Below are 21,322 nucleotides of genomic sequence, written 5' to 3'. Positions count from 1 at the left end.
ATGTTTTTACCATCAAACTTTTAGACTGAGCTTCAAATTCATTGTAATGCTATCAGGCCTCATGCATATGAAAGATTAATGTCATTATGTAGTTTGGAAGTTATCAGAACCATGAAACAAAGTTTTCACATTTCTATCAGAAAGACTCAGGAAGGTACAATGAAAGATAACACGTTTTAATCCATCAAAGGATATACAAAAGGCATAAGCAACAATAAGACTTTATTTTTTACTTTACTTTTTACTTTACAACCTCTTTGGCATAGGCCCCGTCCTCGGTCCAGGTCACCGAGTGTGCAGACCCTTGCAGATCCTGCCGGTATGAGACGGCAGGGGCGGAGCCTACCCCCTGCACATCTGGACAAGGCCAAACTGGTGGTGGTTAGGGAGGGAGGGTGGGAACATCGAAAATCAGCACCTGAAAGCAACAGGCAGGTGCAAAGTAAAGTGATTATAAAGGCTGATGCAGACTGGTGATTGGTCGGAAGTAATGAATGAATGAATGAATGAGTGACCCATGCATTGAGTCTTCCTGACAGAATTTAACGCTAACGCTTCCATTTCTATCAGAAAGACTCAGGAAGGTACAATGAAAGATAACATGTTTTAATCCATCAAAGGATATACAAAAGGCATAAGCAACAATAAGACAGTCTTTGGCATTGGCCCCGTCCTCGGTCCAGGTCACCGAGTGTGCAGACCCTTGCAGATCCTGCCGGTATGAGACGGCAGGGGCGGAGCCTACCCCCAAAGAATAAGAAATAAAGATACCCACCAGAATGCTTAGATGGTCATCCTCTCTGAAATAGAGCATAACAATATTAAACAGTGCATTTTGTATTATCCGGTTGAACTAGGGAGATGAATCAGAAAAAGCAAGACAGACAGCAGAGACACGAAGAAGATACTACTAATAAAATAAACTGATGATTTGATGAGGATGATTATAATGATGGATTCAATCACCTGTGACTCAAATTCTATGATTGATTTAAAATGATGGAAGGGAATCGAGCTTGCAGATGTTCAACCCATTGAACAAGACTGCTTGAGTGACTAGTGCTTGCAGAAGCTTAGCTCGAGGGTTAACTAACAACGTGCAGGGTGATGAGCTTGCAGTTACAGATGCTCAGTCAGTGCAGGGGATAGAGCCTGCAGTTGCAGATGCTCAGGCACCGTGCAGCAGAATAGAGCTCGCAGTTGCAGATGCTCATGGTTAGTGCAGCAGGATAGAGCTTGCAGTTGCAAATGCTCGGGGGCAATGAGCTCGCAGTTGCAGAAGCTTAGGTTAGTGCAGAAGAAATAGCGCTTGCAGTGAAAGAAGATCATGACCTGCACAAATACGACCAAGCTAGTACAGGCACCAGCAACGAAGAGATGAGTAATATGATTAAATTTAGATAACCACCACCAGACATTTGCAAGATGAAGTACATTGATTACAAAATGCTCATAGCTGCTGAGTGAGTCTTTAGTAATTAAGAACTCAGTAACCGTACAGTCCATAGATTCTTGTGAGATTGGAGTAGCTAGCTCTTAATTGATAAGCAAGTTGATGCAAAATATTACAGTTTGTGAACTCAATTTGTTACGGTTCAATGGTGAACAGAAGCTGCAAGGACAAGATGTACAGCAGATGAAATTAACAGATACTACTGTCCAACCGGCAGAGGTAAAGCCACGTTAAAGAAAGCTAAATAGCACAACGTAAAGGCCTACTATTAGGATAGAAATGTAAACAAAGCAAGGTTTAGATTAATTAATTAATGTTGACTTACCCAAAATAACAGCACGGTGTAGGTTCCATGACAGATAATATCCGATTTAAGTACGACCCCTAATGAAATGTGATGACCGTTTCCGTGAGCAAGCCGCATCCTGCTACGGAATGGAGCTAAAGCAGATCCAAGGGCAAGATGAAGAGGCCATGCTTTTGTACCTTGCTCTTGGAAAGGCCCCCCAAAATAAGATGAGCAGCATAGGTAAAGTTGGGTAAACAAGACAGGAAAACATGAAATAGACATTGTCCATGGGTAATAAGTTCAGAGAGAAAAGGTATTGAGAAACAGATAGAAAGCTTGAGCTCTCTCTGGTGGAAAGAAGAAAATTACCAGCAGTGGTCTATGCAGCGGTTGCAGCATCAAGGAGCTTGCATAAGCTCAGAGCTTGCGTAAGCTCGGTTCTTGCACGGCAAGAATGTAATGCAATGTGGTGCAAATCCCCGTGGAAAAGTGCTTAATGATCGTTCGGTTTGATAACGATCGAGCTTCGATGATGATTGCGATTCGAGTCGACTGTCGAGTCGAGTTGCGTATGTACGTATATGATGAGTGAAGTGTTGTGATGGTAGGATATAAAAGACATTAACTGTTGTGATGTGAGATTACCCGAGGTTTTGCTTGCAGAAGCTAGACCAAGGGCGGTGGTGCGAATGTGTCTAGAATGTATTAACACTTTATTCTGTGCCTAAAGTGCCGGCTGTGCGTAGTGACTGGAGAAGAGTGGCTCGGGTCCATCATAATTAAAATAATGCTTTAGCTGAGCCGAATAACCACCACCAGACCTTTGCAAGGTAGCTTACCTTAATTGACACTTGTGAGAGCTATTTGCGCAGCTAGAAGGGCTTTATCCTGAGGTCTTATAGGACTCGTAAGCCGACAAAGACCATCTTCCGAGCAACTTGATTGAGGATGCAGGTAATCCTAGAGCGGCTGCTGATGTTGCAGCACCTATGCGAAAGAAATGGCCAGTGTAGTGGGAGGTTGAGAGCCCACAACTACCAACCACTGTAGACAAGTGGATTCTGAACTGAAGTGTGTGGGCGAAGTTTAAGATTGTTGATCATAGAAGTATAGGGACAGAAAGAGTTATTACTTTAGAAACTCTAAACACCAGACACCAGAACCTGAGGTGTCTATTTAAGAATGTTTCAGAAATACAGTGCACTATAGAAGTGGGAGAAGAGGATGGCTGAGAAAGCCAGATCCTGAGAAGGGTTAAAACCTGGTTGTCGGAGCAAAATCCCCGGAGCGCATAAAACCCATAGAGAGCCATGAGGACAGTGACGGACTGGGATTAAAAAACGGCCCTGGCATTTTCACCAACCAGCGGCCCACACGGGGACGCGCATGCACGCGCATGCATGTGCTCGCAACACACAGATATAACTTCACATGCACGGACATAACACGTTTGTAGCCCCATTGGTGATGAACTCTAACTTTAATAGGCTATGCATAAAGACTGAACCAAGAACATGGATATATCAATGCACAACTTGTAGGCCTTATACTAAGACTGTGTATTGATGTTGTGACAAGCTATGTTGTTGTAAGAATGTGAAATGAATAAATATCAGAACAAGAGGCTTTTGCGCAATAGCCAAAATATAATGCGCTTTTACTGTAGCCTAGTAGAGTTTGCGAGGTGGAAAACAAGAGGAAATAATAGCTTTTAAAATGTCAATTTAAATTGTAGCCTTATATAATGCACTGGTGTGCATTTTAAATCCGAAATAATAAGGAATGTGAGGAGGCTGCTATTAACTTTAAAGAGTGCATCTACAATTGAAACTATCAGCCTTTGACGCAAATTTAATAGCCATGCCCGGTACAGGATGTGTGCTTTAGTTGACAGCATGGTAACTAGATTTTAATCGGTCAACGGAAGCAGCTGTCCGTTAATGTTTATGCTGATTTTGCAACTGCGAGGTCCATGGCAGGCGCCCCACAGAAATGTTTCATTTTGCTAGTGAGATGCACGCTGCCCCCTCTGCGGCGCGTTCGCCCCTAGTTTCAGAGCTATTCTAGGGCCGTGACTGTGGTAAACAAACTATACAACTATGCACAATTCTTGCAGGTAGCACATTTCTTGCTCACCAGGTTTATTTTTGTATCTTCCTATATCTCCGCGGCATCATCAAAGTCCGACGCTTTGACTGTATAGGCCTACTGGTTTAGAGGAGACTTTTTCAGGCTGTCCCAGTGCGTGGCAAGATGTGTCAATTTCCGACTGTAGATTTTCAACTGTAGCACCTTAACTGAATTTAAGCAGACATTCTCTTATGTTTCGAAGTGCATTTGGGGGCAGTTTATTAGCTTTTATAAGGGGAAAATTCCGATGATCAAGGCATGCTAGATCAGCAATTCCCCGTGCTGAAGGAAGTAGACGCATTCGGTTTTGAAATTCCCAGAAGTCATTGCTTCATGTAGCCTAACTTTTGTAAACCAATAATAAAATAAAAGATACAGGCAGCATATTTATTGTATTCCAATTTCAAACAATGCACTTTTAAATCATTTGATTGAATAAGGTTACAAAAGAATGTAGACTGATGTAAATATTGAGGGTCACCATGACTGTAGTGTAGAGACTCATGTCTGGTATAAATACTGATCAGTTTCCATCTACGAAAGAGGAAAAGGGAGTTGGAGATAAATGGCTTATTCGTAAGCCATGTAACACTATTGATGCTTGATAGTGGGCCGAGAAATATTGTAAAACCGTCTTTACGATAAATGGGCCGCGCAAACCCGACAAACATGCCGCTCCGTGATTGGCCGGCCCAAACTGCCCACGAGGGGCCGCGGCCCTTCTGGCATCTGCCCAAATGCCAGACCGTCCAGTCCGTCACTGCATGAGGAACACGGCTTCGAGGAGTGAATTGGTATAGGGAGTGAAAAGACAGCGTTCGTGTAATTTTAACACCAAAAGACGTAATAAGTGAGGGGTTAAAGGCAGGCGTTTATCGGGGACTGAAAGAGTGGATTTAGCGAGACTTTGAGAAGCCAGGGTTAACTAACCAGCAGCAACATAACTTAACTTAACAAAACATAACTTAAAACGAGACAAAATACAATCAATACAATACAATACAAACTGGCACTTATGGATGGTCGCTGAGGATGGTTTAGCATATACAAGAGATAAAAGAGTAATTATCATGCCGACTGAGTGAAATAAGATTAAATGTGAAACAAAGCTCTGCTCCAGAGCCGAAAGTAAATGGGTGTTTAGAATATGTGAACCAGCACCACAGTCCTTGTAAAGAAGTAAATAGTTAGAGTGAATTGGTGATGTAGCCTAATAATTGCTGATTGAGAATTGATTGACTGATTGATTTGATTATATGACAATTGAGAATTAACATATGGATATTCAAGAGTGAATTGCAAAATCTAATGATTTAACAATGCAAGTTCACTAATGCTGCTGCTCCTACTGTGGTGGGATAAATACATGAAGAGTACAGGGTTAGCGTAAGCTTAGATAAGGAGGTAAGTTGACACCACATGACCTGGAGGAAGTAAGATTAAATATGAGCCAAAGCAATGTCCCTCGATGAACGTTTTGGCTATAGGCCTACGTGAACCAGCCCCGCATCCATAGATAATTACAGTGAGTTAGGGGACAGTAGCCTACTCCACTGCCGACAGATGCATACCCTTAAATTAGAGAGAGAAGCATACATTAAACAAAGATGAGCTGCTCCTGAAATTGAAAGATTAAGATGTTAAGTAATGAAGAACTGGGAAGAAATGTCATCCCTGTGCTTGCGGCTGCCATGACGTAATGGGGGATTACGAATGACGACAAGCAAAGTGCATTGTGCTTGGAAAAAAAAAATATATACGAGTGAGTGCGGTATTGGCCTGAAGGAGACTTCGTGCCTGCTAGAGGTGCTGCTCTTTGGCAGAGAAGAGTTTGAGGAAAGCTCTTGTTCTAGTCCTTACAGCCTGAAGACCTGCAAGGAGGAATGGAGTGGTTAGAGATGAGACATATGGCATTTTCGAAAGGACCTAGCACGCAGGCAAATAAACAGCCATGATACATTTACGTTGCCATTAGTTAAATCAACAAACAATGTATGGGCCTACATATTATGTAGACACATTTAACCAATGATAGTAACAGACAATGACGGACAATAATGATCAGCCATACATGAGATAATGAAAATAAGATTAATCTATGGCCTTCAGGTGCATCGGAAATATTATGGGTTAATGACATAGTAGGCTACAGCCCTGCAGACAAAACCAACAGCATAGCAACTAACATCCCGTCTCCTGAACTGCAGTCACTAAGAAACAGACCAGTGCACTGCAGCAGAGTAGCCTACTTTTGTCCCTGTTGGCCTTCCATACACGACAGTAGCCTGACCAGCGAGACAATTTGCTGAGGATGTGGACCTAGCAAAGCTGTATCATGGCAAGGAAACCATCGCGAATGCCGATAACTGGAAAACTGAGGTTAAAGAGGTTCCGTATGTTAATGGTAACAGCGTAGCCTGATAAGTCTGACGATTTTCGTCAGAAAGTTTAGCAACCATATTTGCGTTGTCAGCGATACACGTTAACATCATTAAGCAACTAGGATATAACACGAGACTAGGGTGAAAGAGAAAACCCTTAAGAGCCGTAGAACTTGTCTCTTCCGTTGATAAGACCGGGCGGACAACCCGAACAGTGGCAACAATTTGGCCTACCTTAGCCTACTCTCCGACGTTTACGAGCTACTAAGCAACATTAGTGGAACCCCGAGACTTTGGTGATCATTCTCTGGTTCAACTCCAGTTGAAGCGGACGTAAGGTAAGCTACTGGTCTGTGACTGCATCACATGTTAAAAGTTGTGGCTAGGGATGTGACGCTCGAAGCTGACGTTTCGAAACAGTGTCGAGCTTACCACTGAACCACGTGGCTGTGGACGAAATCTTGCGTTCCATGTTGGCTATTTATATTCTTCGTCTGAAGCAGTTGTGCTTCACGGTAAAAATGTGATGTTAGCAAAACTGGCCACTAGATGTCACCATGGAGTTACGGGTGTCGGATTGTTTCGAAACCTCGACACATTCCGGCGCAATTGCTTTGAACGTTTTGTTGTTTCACAAAGCCTCGTTCTGCCCATCCCTAGTTGTGGCGAAGTGAATGACTAGCTACCCGTGCATGGATACGGAACATCGAAAATCAGCACCTGAAAGCAACAGGCAGGTGCAAAGTAAAGTGATTATAAAGGCTGATGCAGACTGGTGATTGGTCGGAAGTAATGAATGAATGAGTGACGCATGCATTGAGTCTTCCTGACAGAATTTAACGCTAACGCTTCCATTACAAATTTGCTGATAACATTTCAAATAGATGCCAGTTAGCTCATTAGCAAGTTTTTGTGTAAACTAGGCTGTTGATGTTGCTTCATCGCCTTTTGCTTGTGTGTAGTTATTTGCTAAATTTCGACAAGAGTTTCTGCTATTGCTTTAAAGTCGGCTACTTGGCAATGGCATGGGATTGGGATTACAAGAAGTCCAGTATTCTGGTCTAGGTGGGTTATATGGGACTAGAAGATCTTTAATATAATCAGGTGCCCACCCATTTATGGCTTTGTATGTTAGAAGTAATATTTTGAAGTCGATGCGACTTTTAACAGGTGGCCAGTGTAAAGATGCTAGGATGGGGGAAATATGTTCATATTTTTTGGTCCTAGTCAGTGTGCGAACAGCTGCATTTTGTATAAGCTGTAAGCTCTTTAGACAGCCAGCGTATAGAGCAGGGGTGGGCAAACCTTTTGGCTCAAGGGCCACATTGGGTTTTGAAAATTGGCCGGCGGGCCGCACAACACCCCCCCACCAAATTATAGCCTATAATTTAGTATGAAAAGTATTTGTTTTAAAATATTACTTGCTTAAAAATACTGCTAATTTTATGCTGTTTAACAAATGTTTAAGTTGTGCACTGTCGCTTTAAGACAGTCGCTTTAATTCACGTTTATTTCTCAATGATCTTCTGCCTGCTCCGCTATGGCTAGTGCTGTACCTACGGCTGGGCCCTCTCAGTTTTTAAATGGTCAGTAGTGGGAACTACTGTTGCCTTCATGATTTCCTTTTAAAACTTTCTTATAAGAAGGGGATATCAATTATCAACAATCACAAGCCAGCTGGAACCTGCGGCTCTCTCTCCCTCTCTTGAGTGCAGACGCGTTCCCAATTAAATGGATTGCATAATGTTCACGTTAGATCTGCTGCAAAGGAGATAACTAAGAGTTAACTTAGTTTAACATGATGTTATCTCTATTTAACATGATGTTTTGACATTGACATTGTAAACGTTATCTAAGGAGAGTGAAAAGCAGTTTGCAGTAAAGCTAACCAACGTCGTCCCTATCGCAGGAAAAAAATAGCGAGCAGCCTGATAACTAAATGAAATGCTCGGCGGGCCGGATCCGGCCCGCGGGCCGCAGTTTGCCCACCCCTGGTATAGAGCATTGCAATAGTCTATCCTTGAAATGACAAAAGCGTGGTTAATTTTTCAGCGTCTTTTCAGCGTTTTTCAGCATCTTTTTAGGACCTAAAACCATGACTTCTGTCTTATCTGAGTTCATCTTTACTATAGTCTGGGTAGATGGTTCATTATGGACCTGTACAAATTGTTGACGGTTAGAAAGGTATGATCTAAACCAAGTGAGTGCTGAGTCTTTGATGCCATTGGAATGTTCAAGCCTATAAAGTATTATGCCATGGTCTATGGTGTCAAAGGCAGCGCTGAGGCCCTTGAAGTTAACCCTCTAACCGCCCAAGTCGCAATATTGCGACAAGCGTCATTACTGAATAAAACAGACGATAGACCCGAGTACAGTGTAAAATCTCATTTGTACTCTTGACCACTAGTTGCCAGACACCCAGAGCTTCGATTCAAGCTCCACCTTTTTTTCAAAGTTTTCAGGAAGCACGCGAGAAATACGCGGGAAACACACGAAGAAGACGTGCATTTCCTCCATAACGCGGAAACAATGCGGGCCATAGTTTTGCACAAATTGAAGCAGAAATACACCAAATGTTGAAAAAAAATGTCACGTGTGATGAAGTCTTGGGTCTGTTATTCACCTATTCTGATTCTGAAGGAGAATATCTGCCTTTTGGAGAATATGATCGATCGTCTATTAACTGATAGTCACGGTGCGTCTGTGGATGGAGGTGCGTCTTTGCGACAGTGTCCACTAAGCATACCATGCTTATTTCGACCCTCTGCCAGTGGCAATATTGATGATAGTGTCCGTAATGGACGTGGTATAGACAGCAGGGGTTGTAAAAATAGGGCTCTGAAGAACTACAAAGTCACCCCCGATAGGAACTGATTTGACCAGGCTACTTTATTGTATAGTAGTATTGGGTTTGTGATTATAGTAATAGTTTACTATTGTTGGTTTACATGTGACTGTTTTCCTGTTCATTTGTTATGTGGGTGAAATTACAAAAAAAGAAAGTAAAACTGCTCAAATATATGTTCAACATCTAGTATTTACTGAACTGGCATAATTCACAGTGGTTGCCATCCAGTGACATCATAATATGCAAATCAGATTAGTAAATTTACCCCCATCATAGACTTTTGTTCATACTCAATGATTTTCACATTTACAGTAGGACTTTATCTCTGACCACTTGCAAGCCATTGCCTTTTGAAAATTTGATGTAAAAATCCAATTTATTTTTTTTAAACCTTGGCGGCTAAAGGGTTAATGACGCTACAGAGACTCTGCTCTACATTGGCATCTTGTCTGAATGCAGCATGTGCTCTTTCCTCAAGACCCACTTGTTCTAAACCTTGTCATCCATGGATGACGAACAGTGTAGTCTCAGTACAAAAGGAACTTAGAGCTGCTGAGAGGAAATGGCGTAAATCCAGAGATGGAAATTATAAAACACTACCAGTATTTTACTGTCATCTTTTTCATCCACTGTTACACTTGCAAAAAAGGCATTCTATCAGAGCAAGATTGAGAGTGCCACTGATAGTAGAAAACTTTTTTCCACTTTCAAGTCTCTTCTCAATCCTCCACCACCACCACCATCAGCTACTTCACTGTCAGCAGATGACTTTGCAACATTTTTCACTGAAAAGTTGCTAAAATAAGTGCTCAGTTTGATGAACCTATAAGGAGGGCTTTGTCGTGTGTGACAGCATTGTTGGACTCTTTCTCTACTCTTGATGAGGAAGCAGTCCCTCAATTGCTTCAGCGAGGTCGTCCAACAACATGCCCTTTGGCAGTCACACATGTGTTTAATGCTTCACTCAGTTCTGGAATAGTTCCTTCTTCTTTTTAACAGGCAAGGGTTACACCTTTGCTAAAGAAAAGTACACTTAATCCAACTGATGTGAAGAACTGCAGACCTGTCTCCCTTCTTCCTTTCTTGTCAAAGGTTTTGGAGAAAGTGGACTTCAAGCAAGTATGTGACTTTCTTTATCAGAATAACCTACTAGACCATACATGGGCAACATACGGCCCGCGGGCCACATCCGGCCCGTGGGCTTTCCCTGACCAGCCCGCGTAAGGTCCGTGAAAGAACAATAGTCAAGAGCCTAGCATAGAGATAATGCATGCAAATCAATATCGTTGTTTTTATTTTGAAAGCGACTGCTATTTGTACGCCCATACATTTGTGCGTGGATGCATACGACGTAAACACCCTCACTGATGTGCTGGTGAATAGAATGTATGCTTCTGCGTCGACACAATGCAGTTGCCTTTACGTCGGCGTAAACCTTTCAAAGTTCTGTGTCTCTTATGTCTGCGTCGCTCACCACCGCAAAGGTTGTTAGAACGAACTCCTACTGCTGCTCGTTGGCGATACGAAGTGTTCATTTCAAAACGTTACTGGCAGATAGACAGTTTACAATCGGATAACCCTGTAATTGTAACCAAAATATGTCTGAGTTTATTTGCAAAGCTTATGTTAGCGAACTAGTATGATGCTACTACCCACAGGTTGCTTGAAGCAGCCGGCTTAACACACAGAGCGAGTTGACCAATCACAGTTATGTGCATAAAGTTAAAGCAAAAACATAGCCTACATTTTTAAAATAGTTTTCTTTGTGCATGTTGATTAACTAATGACAGCCTACTATTGTCTGCTCCACATTTTTTTAGTCTAATTCTGCATAGAGTTAATTTAATGATGGTAATGATTTAATGATGAAATATTGCTGAGTGTTGATGAAATGGTGACACAGGCCTATCGGTTGTACTGACTCCTTCACATTTTCATGACCTAGCCTAATTATATAGATATTGTAGTACTTTTTTATATCAGTCTTTGAAAACTGAAAAAAATGTCAATGTCAAAAAATCATTTTCGAGAATGAGGATTAAATACTGGACATAGATTAGATATTGCTGTTTTTCCTTTGTCTCCCTCACATTTTTATCTGTTCTTACGACTAGTAAACAAAACCATATTATTTACTTCATGTTATACAAGAACAGAATATAATTGAACAGAATTGAGTTCAGACTTGAGTTCGGTATTTTGGGTCCGGCCCTCCTCAACAGTCCCAGTTTGTCATGTGGCCCCTTGGGGAAATTAGTTGCCCACCCCTGTACTAGACCCTATGCAGTCTGGTTTCAAGAGTGGTCATTCTACTGAAACTCTCTTCTGTGTGTGATTGAAGCATTGAGAGTAGCTAAGTCCTCTGCTCAGTCATCAGTATGAATTCTACTAGATTTATCTGCAGCCTTTGATAAAAACTGTTAACCATGACATTCTCCTTTCTACACTCTGAACTGGGAATTACTGGAAACACTCTACTGGTTTAAATCTTACCTTAAAGGGCGTTCTTTCAACATATCTTGGCAGGGACAGGTATCAAAGTCTCATGACCTCACCACAGGTGTGTCTCAGGGATCAGTATTAGGGCCCCTGTTTTTCTCTATTTACACCACTTCCTTAGGTGAGACTATTCACTCCCATGGATTTGACTATTACTGTTATGCGGACGACACTCAACTTTACCTATCCGGTGTTTCCTCTAGATTTTTTTTGTAGTGGGGGCAGGCCATCTGCCCCCCCACCCAAAAAAAGTCACACTAAATATCAGAAGGTTACATATGAGGCTACAATATGAAAAAAACTGGTATTTTATTAGAATAGAATATATTTCTTAACCTCTATTTACACATGCTTTTTTACTATGGCTTAGACATAGCTTAATTTGAACACGGGGGTCGGGGGGGACAGGATTCAGGAACTAAGACAGGCCTATCTTCTGTCTGACTCACGTCACATTAACCCATGCATTAAACCACATGTCACTGCTTGAACATAGTTCACGTTGACAATGGGGAAAACGCTTAGCCTACTTAGTTTCTGACAGAAATTAAGTTTTGTATCATGTTGTAGAAACACAACCCACAATTACAGCCTTTATTTGGTGTAAATCTCCTTTACTTTCTTTGGTTAGTCAGCGATTTACATTACTAGGCTATCACCACAAGTGCATACAAAATGTTTTTGGCCAAGTTTTGTGCCGTCCCCACATTTGAAAAATAGCTTTAATCCCATTTACCTTTGTTACTAACAGTCGTTGCTTTTTTCCTGCATCGAAGCGCGATTGAGTTTGCATCTAATGTGACAGCGGATTTTCCGCGGAGAGACATTCATTCTCCAGGTTTAATTTTCGCTGCTGTTGTGAGCTAATAGGCTACAATATGGGAAATACTATCAGCTCCAGAAATTAATGCGTTTTCCTTAGCCTGTGCTACACCTTACCAAGTCGTGCGAAAATTGTACCCGCAGTTTTTGCGATGTTGACAAACATGCGTAGCACATGGGAGCACTTGATAGCACATGCCACTAACGTCTATAAAAACAATATATTTATGGAATAAAACTAGACCTCGGATTAGCATTGCTGTTTATTGTTAAACTGCAATTATCTGCAGCCAGTGGAGGGCATTTAGCCTGCGTCCGGACAATATTGTGCGTCTGCCCTAATTCTGAAGCATGGCCACCGCTACAAAATGAAGAGGAAGCACTGGGAAGAAAGTTAATGTTTTAAATAGGCTACATCAATATAATATGTGATATGTGAAGTGAAACTGAATGGGCCATAATAACCTCTGACTAGTTTTACTTATTGTTAAATTGCAATGTGAGCGGCAGCCAGCGGGGAGGATACGTCGGCAGGATTATTTAAAAGGCAACAGCAACTACATTTTGCATCTGTCCTGATTCTGATACCATGGCGGCAATAATTTAGCCATGGCGGGCCTCTTCTCTGAGCATGTAGTTTCAATTGCAAAATCATGCCGGTTTATCCTTTACAACATTAGGTTGTCCTATGACCAGGGATGGGCAGTATTTCTAATACATGTATTTAAAATACGTATTTCAAATACAAAATACTATTTTGTAATTTGTATTTTATTGAGATAATGTAAATGCCTTCATATTTTGTATCAAAATACTTCAGTGTCATTTTTGTATTTTCAAAATACTGTAAAATACTTTCTGTGAAACACTGTGATGACATCTCTCTAACTATCTATAAAGCACAAAATCTCTGTCTCTGTCTGTCTGTGGTACCCTTGCATGTCAAGCCCCTCTGTTTCAGTAGAGAGTTTATTTTCCTTTGCTGGACTTTAAATTTGTCTATGTTCTCTGACCTGTGAAATATTTCAGTGCTATGGTAACTTTACAAGATACCTCAAACAAGGACATTTCCAATGTTGCACATTTTAAATAAGAAATGATTGATAATGTCATAATAATTGGCTTCTAATTGGCTTAACTGATTGTATGGTATTAATGTGACAACCTGATTTTTTATTTTTTATTTTTACTTTTTTTTAAAATTTACATTGATAGAGGTTGTGCACACACCAGTTTCAGGTGTATACAAAATTATTCATCTGTGATGAAACTCACCTGTGTGGTATTATGGGGCAGCCGTGGCCCACTGGTTAGCACTCTGGACTTGTAATCGGAGGGTTGCCGGTTCGAGCCCCGACCAGTGGGCCGCGGCTGAAGTGCCCTTGAGCAAGGCACCTAACCCCTCACTGCTCCCCGAGCGCCGCCGTTGAAGCAGGCAGCTCACTGCGCCGGGATTAGTGTGTGCTTCACCTCACTGTGTGTTCACTGTGTGCTGTTTGTGTTTCACTAATTCACCGAATGGGTTAAATGCAGAGACCAAATTTCCCTCACGGGATCAAAAAAGTATATATACTTATACTTATATTAAATAACTTAAAAGGTTAAAATGCTACCTAGCTTAAATTTCTAAATAAGTCATCTATTACGCCAACTGGCTGGGAAGTGCAACAGTTGTGGAGTCGACATTTCTGTTGCTGTAAAACAGTACGGGCCCTATCATGACATTCTAAAGTGCATCGTCACTCGTCAAAAGTCTATTCAAATTTAGTAGGATGTCCAGTTCACATTGGGAGGGGTTTCGCTATCAAAAGTGGAGCGCATGGCGTAACAAGGTGTTCCTAGGTCTTTTAATCAATCATATGGGTGTGTTTGGGGCGTAACATCATTTTAAACCAATGACAATGACATCTGTCATTCCCTTTAACGGCGCAACGCGCGATATGTCAAATAAATGCATCGGTATTTTGGCATTTGAAGGAGGCTGCTTGCGAGACCGTATAGAATAGTCATTCTTAAACCATGCTTTACTAAAACCTAGCATAGCCTTCACGCATTTGCACTCGTCTATTTGAACTCATTGGCAAAGTGAAACTAACTTCACCAGTCAGTCAACGACAAGATAGTTATATGCAGTTACTTTCACTATTGACTGACAATGGGTTACCATCGAAAACATAGGCTGGAAAAAGCAACACTTACCCTAATGTTGCTCAAATTACTGAATAAAACAACATTTATCCTGCAGAGGAGTTGCTTATATCTTGTGACAGTGCGTCTTCAGCTGTGCTCCATACGTGTCTCTCGCCTCTCCCCTAATCACTTTCAACCGTCATTACCAATTTGCAAATGATGGTGAATAACTAGATGTACAGTATTTCATAATATCTTTATTGTAATTATGTTTCCCATTGTAATCGTGCAATTTGTAATGCTTTGCATGGACGTGCGCTGGTGTGCGTTCATGAATGATAGAAGGATGGTGTGTGCACCTGCCAATATGACTGTTGACATGCGCTCTTAAAATAGCATATGAACAACTCGCCATTGACTTCTGACCAGGTTTAGGTGGTGTATGATAACGATTTTTAGACATTGCGCTAGGTCCCTCCCTAGGTTGTTAATTGCCACACCCCTGGGCGCAATGCTTAAAAAATAAACGTGCAAAATACCGAATTCAACTTTCCGCGGGTGAATAACGAGTACGCCATGCGCTGGTGGCCCAAAATACAGCCCTACATCTCTAAACTCAAACAGTAGACTAAGAGGCCGTTTACACGACACCGCCGGGTGGATTTTCTCTTACCGCTTTCACACCTTTAACGACTCCGGCAAGAAAAAAACTCGCGTGTACACACAGAGGTGTAACCGGCTAAATGTGCTGTAGTGCATATGCCAGACCAGTCGATGGCGCCGCTGTGCAGAAGCTTCACGATCATTTTGCGTGAATCGCGTGGAAGAAAACATTGTTGAAACAGTTTGTTAAGCCAGAGAATGTCTAATAAGTGCTCTGGTTAAGCAGTCGCATGAAATAAGGAGACTACAGACAATTCGGTTTTCAATTCAACTGTTAAACTAATAAAGTTCATTTTCAAGGTATGTGACTGCTATGTGAAATTTCAAATGCTTAGCCTACGCATTGCATTAAGTCTGAGCACCACTGGAGAAAACACTAACATGCAGTAAGCTAATGTTTAACTAAGTTAAGCTAACGTGTGCTTCTAACTTAGCCACTAAAGGCTGATAGGCTACATTGTGCACATAAATCATGACAGGGGAAAGAAAAACATTTTAATATGATAAATAAATGGTTTGGTTTGTTTTGACAAGCAACATGTCAGGTCGAGTGCGTGGCTGAGTTGAGAGGTGGGGCTATGTCGTCATAAAGTTGCCGGCTTCACACCTACTGCGTCTACACGGCGAAAGTTAGCCGGCGGTTTCAGAAGTTCCCACTTCGGAAGCCGGTTTCAAAAGCTATCGTTTTCAGTCTCCTAAACTTCCGGCGTCGTGTAAGGCGTAACCGTTAACAAAACCTCACCGGTTTCACAAAAACCGGCGTCGTGTGCACGGCCCCTAACAGTCAATAAAAGTGGACTGTCAGAGCAGATACTACAGTAAAAGCCATGCCGAGTGTCCAGTTCACTCTTAAACTTTCCATCACATTTGGTGGCTCTGCCTAGCCACATAGCCTGGCTAACGCCAGACCTCATCTCATTGAGTTTGGGTCTGGGAACTACACATTCATTTTCTCGTATTTCAGACGTGGTTTACGAATGCTCAGAGCCATTTATTGGGTGCTACGAATGTCTATCAAATGCGTCTGTACGTAGCTCATAACCGATTCAGTGTGTCATCATCGTCTTGCTGTCCTCCCGTTCTGTGATTGGTTCCTTTGTTGAGGGGATAATCGGGTCCATGGAATCCTTCCAATCGTAAATGTGTTAGAGTTATGTACTTTAAAGAACATTTCGAGCGATCACATAGCCTACGTTCAATGTTGCAATATTATCAGAAGGCCCTATGTGCAACTGGCTTTTGAGCAGGATCTTACAAGAACATTTCAAAATGAATGGAAAGACACAGTGATGATGAGATTTTGCACTCAGCTGTAGCCTAGGCCTGATAGTGGTGAGTCTGTTATAGCCTATTTGCTTGTATTGTAGCCTATGCAACTATTCTATTTAACGCTGTGTGCTAGTGTATTAAACACTATAGGCTATGACCACTATGTCCTTGCACTATTTTCCCCCATCATGTGTGCATACACCATAGTCACACATGCTAACAGGCAAACTTGGGTCAAGTCAGGTCAGATCCGTTCGTGTCACAGATATGGAGCACAGAATGGTCATTTTTCATCGCTAAATAAAAAATGGCATTTATTTCCGTAAATCACACACCACATATTTCTGTAAATTGCTCAGCCCCAGAGTATCCCTCCAACAAGGCAATTATATTGCCCGTTTCAGGACAGTCTGCCCTACACACACATGAAATGCATGTAGAGCTATGAGCTTGCTGTGGTGAGATACAGGTCAAAATATAAGAATTTTTATAATATGATTTTTATATTTTAATTCTTTAAAAATCAAAATAAAATCAATGCTAGTACTAATACATGAAAGTTTCTGCTGAAAAAAACAATATATAATATATGTGTGTGGCACTTACAATGACCAGAATAAATCCTTATGAATAAAGGTAGTGAAAATACTCTAAAAACAGCTTAGGGTTCTAAGGGTTAAGGGCTTCAAACTGCACATCTCATGGCTCAATGTTTTACATACTATCCTTCATGATCTTTAGGCCTTGGCTAAACCAGCTCGCCATGCTAGCATCTTCCATAGAAATGTATTTGAGCACAATTTAAAGAGATCCTGGGGGATTTTTATGTGATTTTGCAATGATGATTGGAATAATCATTTGACAGCCCCACAATGCAATTTACTTTTTAATTTTAGTATTTTTAAATTTTCAATAAGAACATGGTTAATGCAGTAACGAAATGGTAGGCCTATTATTATAGGCTATTGCAATGACTTGCCATGCTCGATCTAAATGTGTCAATTCAATTCACCGTACACAATGACCACTGTATACATGCAGGGAATATTCAGGCTTTAAATGTAGCAGCGATATTCGGTTTGCGCCAAATACCGGATTAAATTGATTGATGCCATCAGAATGAGTTTACACAACTCACGCGCAAAATGAATATTGCTGTTGAAAACCGGGTTACTCCCTGCATGTAACTGTGGTCCATGACGCACTACTTTTCGGCGATATCTGTATCTCTGTCGTTCGGTCGTTGTATGCATTGTTCGCAATTTTAAGACGTCTTTTCATCTGCAATGACTCCTATAAATTTGGCGCAAGTGGCATTCCTGTACATCGGGTTTACGTTCAAACAATTTTTCTGGTGAATAATTATTTCGGACTGAACTTGGTGAAGGGAAGTTTCACTAGGCCTATCGTAGGCAACGATAAACTTGATCATCATCTCGGGCTCGTCTGATCGGTTTGCTGCTGCCAGCCGCTGAAAGGGAGTGGGGAGTGGTTGTAATGCAACTACATCCACTCTGTTTATCTGACGGGTCTCTGACCTCCCTCTCTCTCTCTCTCTCTCTCTCTCTGCAGCACACGCATTTTCAAATTTACAAACAGGCACTGGGCCACAGCCAATCAGAGGGGAGGTCCCGCCCTTCACTATCTGTGATTTGTTTAAACCACGATATTGGCCAAATATGTGTCTGTTATTGAACCAAAGGTAGAGTTTCAATGCGGACACTTTTTCCTTTTCCTCTCTCGAATAGCTGGTCGCATCTGTGCGACCTCCGATTTTTTTTAGTCGCACTTTTGAAAAATTAGGTCGCATATGCGACCAAATTGGTCGCACTCTGGAGCCCTGCTATAGTAGCCAGAACTAAATTTAAATCTCTCACTTTGGCCTATAGGACACTAACTGGATCTGCTCATTGTTATTTTAATTCAATGATCAAGATGCACATTCCCAACCGCCCACTGCGGTGTTCTGATGAACGTCTGTTGTGTCAACCAGTCATAAACGCTAGGTCAAATTCAAGACTCTTTTCCTCAGTGGTCCCATGTTGGTGGAATAAGTTGCCCAGTGCTCTCTCCATTCCTGTGATAGTTTTGGGTCTTTCAAGAGGGGTCTAAAGGCATATCTGTTCAACATGCACTTAGTTCATTAAGCGCTTCTTATGCGTTATGGTTTGTAAAGTATTGTTTTATTTTCATTAGGCTGTTGATTAATTTGACATTCTTGTTCAGTGTTTCCCACAGAATTGGATTCAATTTGTGGCGGTAACTGACTTGGACAAGGGGGGGGGGGGGCTCTGTCACTTTAAGACGTTCGTGAGGGAACCCTTGCAAATTGCAATTGTAACACAGTTTAAAGGCTGCTGATGTGTGGATGCAATTCATTCAATTCAAAAACGTTTTCTACATAGTTAAAATAAAGGTTCGTACTTCTCTTTGGGACAAGCACTTTTGAATTTTAGAAAACACATTTTCCATTTACATCGGGATTTTGCAAACATTCAGTGTCAGAGTCAATAAAATGAGCCCTTCAACGAAATTGACAAGCAGCTGTAAGTAGGCTAAGCATGCTAAATTCGACATCCAAACAGTATTCTAACGTTAGCTTTGAGATACTGCTTGATTGCATAACTTAACTTAGTAGGCTACATTGAAGAGACTATCTATGTTGTGATAAGATCTTAGCAGAGTTAACTTCAATGCAGCAGTTTTGAACAAATTTGCGCAGCATGGTCACGATGCTAAGCGGATTTAATAGCAATTTAGCCAGACGTCTTCTATGCAATGCTTCTATGTAGCAACAACAATCGTGAATATTTTGTTAAATGCACATGCAGAGGAGGGGCAGCAGGCTACGAGAGAGAGCGGGGCGGGGCAAGGAAAGGCTGCGTGCGTAAAAAGCGCAGCTCAATGGCAATGCAAGGATTTGATCTTATATTTAATTTAAATTAAATTAAATTAAATTAAACATAGAATATTTATGTGTGGCGGCCGATTTTTATTGTGTGGCGCCCCGCCACAGATTAGTCAATGTATGGGAAACACTGTTGTTTATTATTGCTATTTTCCCTCATTTCCATTGTTTATTTCATTAGGCTATTGATTAAATTGACATTGTTGTTTATTATCGCTATTCTCCTAATTATAGTCTGACCAACATCTTAATTTGTTCCCTGTTAAAATGTACTATGTAACAATCAGACTAACCCACATTAATGATGATAGCCTGCATGGAAAGATTATCAATTTAACTAGGCTTTGAAAGAAACAAGTTATTCTCTACAGTGAATAAGTTTCCAACATGAATCACAAGTTGTACCTTGTGCTTGCTATAAAACTGATGACAGACCAACCTCAACAACATGAGCTTATATTTTGGAAAATAGCCAATTTTGCTAGTTATCAAAGCACCATGTAAGCAATGTAATTGGTTTTAAACATATCACGTCACATTTTAAAACATACTTGGTTTGAGAATACATACTGTACATCTGGAAGTGGACTGTTGATCAGTCCAGTGATGATGTGCTTGAGGGCACTGCTTCAACAAAGCCGCACTGTTGTAGCCTGCTCATACCTAAACACGCTCCTTACATAAGCAGTGCCTTTCGCCCCTCGTTGAGTTCAGCACAAGTGTCTCATTACGCATGCGCAAAGTCCACAATTCACTCAACGTTAAGTCAATGAATGGAAAAGCAGAACCTTTCCTGTGATTGAAAATTACAATTTTTGTTGAATCAGAATCAAAAGTGTTGAATGAGGCGGTGGCTTTATGTTTAACAGAAAAGTTTAAGGAGTTTTAAAACAAATAGTGTCACATATTTAACACACAATACTTGAAGAGTTCAGATGCAAAAGCCTCTAAACACCACCTCTGTAAAAAAGATAACAATGGAAATGCTTTCCACACATCCATTAACTCATTGAATGCCAAGCTGTTTTCGGGAGCTTTGTCCTAGAGTGCCAGCAATCTAGACCATTGTAGATGATTTTTGTACAGCCACAGCATATTCTGTGTTATAGCTATGAACACATACAATGGCTCGTTTAAAAGGTGAGACTTTAAGCTCTTGGTGGGTGCAAACCGTGTATTTCTAAACGCCTCTGTTCCTGAGAAATCCCAAGCTAAACAGTAGCTAGTTTTCATCAAATTCGCTGTTTTTTTTCTAGAAATGGAGATATAACGTCTTTCATGAAATATGAAGTGCTGCCTGTTACTTACTTGTGTAAACTTTCCGGGAAGTGATCAGCGAGACCTGGCGAGACTGCCACCTAGTGATAGACCCACGAAAATGGCCTGGTTTTGACCTGACGTGCATGCGTCACTGATTCCACCCAAAGCGGCAACCGAGTTCTGATAAAATGTCCAGATAAAATGTCCAGATTGTGCGTTTTCATGATTTTTCGGTCGTCATATATTTCATTTCCATTAATCACAGAGTTCCCAAAATCGCATATAAGGTGTGTTAGAGTGTCTAGTTTCGTACTTTAAAAAAAAAGCTAAAAGCGTAATATTACGTTTTTGGCACTCAACGCATTTTGGCACTCAATGAGTTAATCAAATAATTTTGTTTCAAAACACACTAAACACCACTCTCTTCCTGGTATGGATTAGCATAAATCACATGGTAGGCACTGCCTACCCTGCCTACCCTGATCACACATCACTGAAAGAAACTGTATACAGTGTGTATTTGCACAAGCAATCAGTCACTTACCTCTGTTTTCTTCAGTTGCTTCCTGCTAAATCCATACTACTCTTAGTTGACTGCCTGTACATGCAATAGACCCCTTTCTATATACCTCTCCATTCAACTAGCAATATTGATACAAGCCACCTTCCA

This window comes from Alosa pseudoharengus, unplaced genomic scaffold (genome assembly GCF_046254945.1).
Source record: "Alosa pseudoharengus isolate Yale_2024_CS ecotype anadromous, Long Island Sound unplaced genomic scaffold, YU_APseudo_1.1 YU_APseudo_1.1_scf_20, whole genome shotgun sequence".
Lineage (NCBI taxonomy): Eukaryota > Metazoa > Chordata > Actinopteri > Clupeiformes > Clupeidae > Alosa > Alosa pseudoharengus.
Note: the sequence above shows the minus strand (reverse complement) of the source record.